We start from the raw sequence: 6000 nt of genomic DNA, 5'->3' as shown, positions 1-6000 counted from the left end.
AAACTTGTGATGGCGTGTCATCAGCCTGTTCGTGAGGAAGGAGACGAATGCCCCCGATGGACCTCAACGTGTTTTCTTTATTTTTGTAGGGTGTAATACTGGTTGATCAATAGATCTCGTAATTTTTTTCTGGCACACTACGATCTGTAAAGATAAGGATTGGACGTGGACCAGCTGACAGAATTGTGGGATTGCTAACCACGGCTTGCCACAGTTGGCTTATTATTCAGTAGAGTTTCCTTCTCTTCATTATTTGATGCTGCTGTGAGTCCCGTAGCGTAGCACTACCTTTCACACCGCCCGTCGTGGACGGAGCACACACACATACAAATCGACCGATGGGCCTGGATGAGAAGAGCGTGGCCATCGTGGGCGCCGGCGTGAGTGGCCTGGCGGCGTGCAAGCACCTGCTGGAGCGCGGCTGCCGGCCGGTGGTCTTTGATGCGGGCGACGCCGTCGGGGGCGTGTGGCCGAACGCCATGGAGGGGACCAGGCTCCAGGCGCCACGGCACATGTATCGCTACTCCGACTTCCCCTGGCCGGACTCCGTGACGGAGATGTTCCCCAACCAGCGCCAGGTCGCCGACTACCTCCACGCCTACGCGCGCCGCTTCGGCGTGCTCGACTGCGTCAGGCTCGGCCACCGCGTGACCAGCATGGAGTACGTCGGCGTCGCAGAGGAGGAGGTGGTGGCGTGGGAGGAGTGGGCCGGCTGCGGCCAGGCGTTCGGCTCCGGCGACGGGGAGTGGCGCCTCACGGTGGCCGACGACGAAGGTCACATAGAGGTATCGACATGATATGCTACTACTGCGCAAACGTTTTTCCATATAGGATTAGGATGATGATATTCAAGTACATATAAACTTGGTACAATTTGGTTTGTTCGTGGTCATGGTCTTCAAGATCTTCTGACCACAAAATCCAATCTTGCTGAGCCTTCTTGATTCGAGCTTGCTCTCATAATCACATAGCAATGGGAGTCGAGTGTTGAGGGAAGAAATGTCATGTATGGAGTTCTCAATTCTTTATAGATAAGCATGCACCCACGCAACCACCACCTAACCATCCATCATGTAAATGGCACTAGTCCTAATCTCTCGAGAGTCAAGATGGCGACTTTATATATTGGTTTGGATGGCGACCTATACTTTCTTTTTGAAAGGATGGCGACCTATTGTTACGCTCCTCACACCTACCACACCGTTGTGTGTGTGTGGTGTGCGTGCCTGAGGACAACAGAAAAGAACGTGTTGAATGTCATCAATCCCGGTCTTGCAAACTGGACATTGCAGAAGGACTGGAATGTGTCTTGCGGCTAAGATTCCCATGCATGGTAGTACACCCCGGAGCACCTTCCATCCAAAGTGTTTTATTTTCCTTGGAGTATATAGTTATCAAAGTTGTTTCCATATGGAGTTTAACTGAACGCTACCCTGTCCGACCTGGCTATTTGGCTCCCAAACTGATGGTTAAACTCTGCGTGGTACGCCGACTAAACTGAAAAGGTTCCTGCCCTTGTATACTACCACGCCACAAGATCTTCCATGGCCTCCGTCCGGAGAGGAATTTGAATTATTCTAGCGACACCAACCTGTGAAAAGACAGACCTAATAAGTTCCAGATCCCATTGTCGTGTGTGAGGGTCTATAATTTCCTCCACTAGGTGTTATAACATTGTCCTTGCTCTAGGTGTTCTTTTTTGAACACAGTATAGACGCAAGCACTCATACATATATGCATATACTCACCCCTATGAATGCACACACACACCCTATCCCTATGAGCATCTTCGAGAGACTTTGCCGGCACATCATTTTGGGATTTACAAAGTCACCATATGCGCCTCATCATCGACGGGAACGTCTCCTCCCACTGAATCCACATCGCTGAAAATCCTAAAATAAATCCAGGAATAATGTGAGCACCAGGATTTGAACCCTGGTGGGCTGGGGATACCACTGTCCTTCTAGTCATCCAACCATAGGTTGGTTCGCCCATCCTCTAGGTGTTATAACCTTTCTTGATGTACTAGAAGGAATCCAAGGATCATCCCAAATATTTATTTGAGAGCCCGTTCCAACCCGCCATACATAACCTCTCTTGAAAGTTTGAATTCCCACAATACTTTGCCAAATAAACGACGACCCTTTCTTTGGTCCAGCCTTGTATTCCTAATATAGCACCATTGGGCTAACCATTTTACATGGTGCAAAGATGAAAGTGTAAGGGGAGTGCTACATATATGGGTCCACCCTACAGGTGGGCTAGTCATAACTCATATTGGGCCAGGGTGTTACACTAATTAACTTTTCTCATGTGACTGTTCATAAACATGTATTCCCTTTCTCCAGGTACACATGGTAGACTTTGTGATTCTTTGTACGGGAAGGTTTAGCAATTATCCCAACATACCCAATTTCCCTCCTGGTAGAGGCCCAGAAGCATTTGATGGGAAAGTGATCCACTCCATGGACTACTCCAAAATGGGTAGTGAGAAAGCTAAGGAGATGATCAAGGACAAGTGTGTGACTGTCGTTGGCTATGGAAATTCAGCCCTTGACATTGCTAATGAATGCGCAAAAGTAAACGGTAAAAATATTCAATCCTCAATTAAACATACCTTGTTTCTCCTTGTTAGTGAAACTGAAACATTATTATGTCCATTTTGTTAAAGCATTCCAATGTATACATTTAGTAGCATTGCCTATCATGATTATATTGTCTTCGTCTTTATAGTTTCCTAGATAAAAATGAAACATTGCGATTATATTTTTATTACTTTCTATAATTTTTCTTTAGGTATGGAGAAACCATGCACAATGGTAGTCCGAACCAAGCAATGGATCATACCGAACTTCTATGCTTGGGGTATTAACATATCAAATTTCTATCTAACTCGTTTTGCTGAACTCCTTATTCACAAGCCCGGTGAAGGTTTCCTCCTTAGCATATTAGCTACCGTCTTGACTCCATTGGTACTACAACATGTTTCCATTTTATTGAATATTAATATTACCGGAAGTGTAAATGGTTTTGTTTTAGACTAATTTCAGACATCTGTATTGTTCTTTTGTGTGTGTGAGAAGAGGTTGATGATTTCAAAGTTTGCTGAGAGCTACTACTCCATTCCAATGAAGAAGCATGACATGGTGCCTGACCACAGCTTTTTTGAGGGGATGGTGGGATGTATGCTTTCCACTACACCCAAGGATCATTACAATAATCTAGAGGAAGGCATCATCGTTATTAGAAAGTCGAAGACCTTTGGCTTTTGCAAAGAAGGTGTGCTCGTTGAAGGTGAATCTACGTTGGTAAAGAGTGACATAGTTATTTTCGGAACATGATTCAATGGTGATCAAAACATCAAGGACATGTTCATGTCAAAGTACTTTCATACTATCATCGTTGGTTCAACATCCACAACTGCACAACTTTATAGGTCATCACTTTACTAGACATATTTTTTACGTACTTCAAGTCTTTATTGAAAAATTTATTTAATTATTGTTTCACAGGGAGTGCATACATCCTAAGATTCCACAACTTGCGGTCCTCGGATATTCTGACAACTATGCGAATGTCTACACTTCAGAACTACGGTCTAAGTGGCTAGCATATTTCATGGATGGTGGATTTAGATTACCAAGTGTTGAAGCAATGCAGAGGGATGTACTTGAATGCGAGAAGGTAATGAAGCATTACTCCCGTGACGAATCACGTACACCGTGCACTGGACTTCTTCCTACTTGGTACAATGATAGATTATGTGAAGACATGGGATGCAACCCGAGAAGGAAGAATGGATTTTTTGCCGAATTATTTGAGGCCTATGGTCCCGATGATTATAGCGATCTTCACCCTAAGTAAGAGTACAAATTTAGCGATGATTTTTTGTACGGGGCTTAATTACTAGTCACTGCTTGCTCAACTCTGTGTATGATTTCTGTCTATACTATACTTCCAGTTGCCATATAAGTCACAGCACGTTCAATAGAACCACTTGTCATTTTCCCCATGGTTGTATAATAATTTTTAGGTAAAGGAACACAAGATCTCTCTAGACTGCCCATGGATCAATGCACAATCGTTCAAAATAATTTCTCCGCAATCTACATGATGGACAAAAGCATATATAAGCTCGTAGGACCACAAGTCCAGCATGGGAGGAAAAGGGTGTGGATGAGCCGCCGTCACCAACTAAAATAAAGAAGATAATTTTTGTTCCTCCCTCGGCATAAAAAAGGTGGCATGCCGGAGACGAGTGAGGGCCAAATCTTACCTCACCGTCGTCTAGGTCTTTTCCGGTCAATTTTCTTCCATTATCAGAGCATCTACAGCTGGATTTGGCAAATCCGACCCCTCAAACGCCCGCGGACGCGTCCGTACGCATCCCCGAATAGTGACCGGTCACCCCTTAAAAAACACAATTCACATCCGGATACCTCAAATCCATATTATTACATGCAACGTGAAACCTAATCTACGCGAAGCTTGTCGGGTTCCGCTCCCCACTCGCTCGGCCCCGCCATGGCTATGTCTGACGGCCGGCTGCGCTCCTCAGAGTGTTGGTCTGGTCGCCAGCAAGGTAGGGTAGGGCATGGGACACGAGCTGGCTCAGGGGACTCAAGGCCCCACCATCTCCCATGCCCTACTCTTCCTCGTCGGAGACCGGAACCCGAACGGTGTCGGTGGATGTCAGATCGATGATGGATCCGACCTGGGATGAGCCGCTGATGTCCACCACGATGCGGTTGCGGCGACCGGACTGATGCGCCATACGGGGTGCCGGAGAATGCGACTCCGCCTCGCCGACGGCCGCTGCCGCGAGGACTGCCGCCACCTCCCTCACCCGGTGCCTTGCATGCCGCGCCATGGCCTCGTGGGACAATGGTGCGCCCCCAATATCGGCGTGCCAACGGAGGGGTTGCGCGTCCACCAGCGCGTCCGGACGCCAGATGGACCGCACGATCTCCGGCGAGGCAGCTATGGCCGGCCTAGCGCCGGATCCATGCGCAATTTGGGCAGACGCAATGGATTCTTGACGGATGGAGTCCGAGGCGCACCCGTCCACGGGCCTCCTCCCGGGTGCGGCAGAGCGCAAGCCGGACGGCCATCTCCTCTTCGGGGCCGCGTGGGATGCATTTGGGGTTGAAAGATCTGGAGGTGAAGGACTCGGATCCGCTGTCCGCCATGCCGAAGACGGCTGGAAGGAGCCGGAGACGAGTTTGGGTGGCGGAGGAGAGTGGAGGGGAGGGAAGTGAAGTGGCTATGGTTTGGTTCGACGAGCGGATAGGGAGGATTTTATATGGGGCCGGGTGGGCCAGTGTGGGTTGGGTCCGATGTGGCGGGCGTGCCCGATCGCTCCATATCTGCCCCATATTTGGGCTGAATATGGGGTGCCGGTCAGCCCGGGCGTTTGAGAGCCGTTTGAGATCCGTTTGAGGGGCCCGTCAAAGTCAAAAAATCGTGACTGAACAGTGATCGAATGCCGCCAGACGTATGAAACGAGTTTGAGGCTCTTACTAACCACATACGACTTTGATGATCCGGATTGGATCGAGATCCAAAATTAGCCCGACAGAAAACAAATAATGGATCCACTTGTGTTGTCCTATCAAGTAACTCCAGCTCACGTGCCAACATGGGGAGTCCTGTGTGGCCTGGTGGTTATGGGGGTGGGGTGGACAAACCGTGTAAACCAACGAGTATCGAGCGACCTAGTCATGTTGAGGTACCTTATAGGGGTACACGGAGGATAGATAGATGGATAGATGTGCTAACTCGGGGATGACATATTGTATGATACCGAAGACTGATAATTTTCTACAGAAGAAGATGCCTTATAAAAAGGCTCACATACCACTACCGGAGCCTCAAGACATTTCGGTTGCCATTATCTCAAGATCTAGCTTCGTATATGCAATCTAGTTCTTGCAATCTGTAATCATGCATATCAACTAGCAGTGCAGCCCGCGTATTTGCATGGCTAGATTTAAATGT

General features: G+C 48.0%; 1 pseudogene; it reads left to right on the top strand.

The window, feature by feature from the left end:
• The first annotated feature begins 277 nt into the window (after nucleotides 1–277).
• On the top strand, nucleotides 278–4013 carry LOC123162184 (probable flavin-containing monooxygenase 1; annotated as a pseudogene).
• The last annotated feature ends 1987 nt before the right edge of the window (nucleotides 4014–6000 follow it).

Source organism: Triticum aestivum, chromosome 7B, assembly GCF_018294505.1.
Source record: "Triticum aestivum cultivar Chinese Spring chromosome 7B, IWGSC CS RefSeq v2.1, whole genome shotgun sequence".
NCBI lineage: Eukaryota > Viridiplantae > Streptophyta > Magnoliopsida > Poales > Poaceae > Triticum > Triticum aestivum.
Note: the sequence above shows the minus strand (reverse complement) of the source record. Positions and strands in the feature narration are given on the sequence as shown.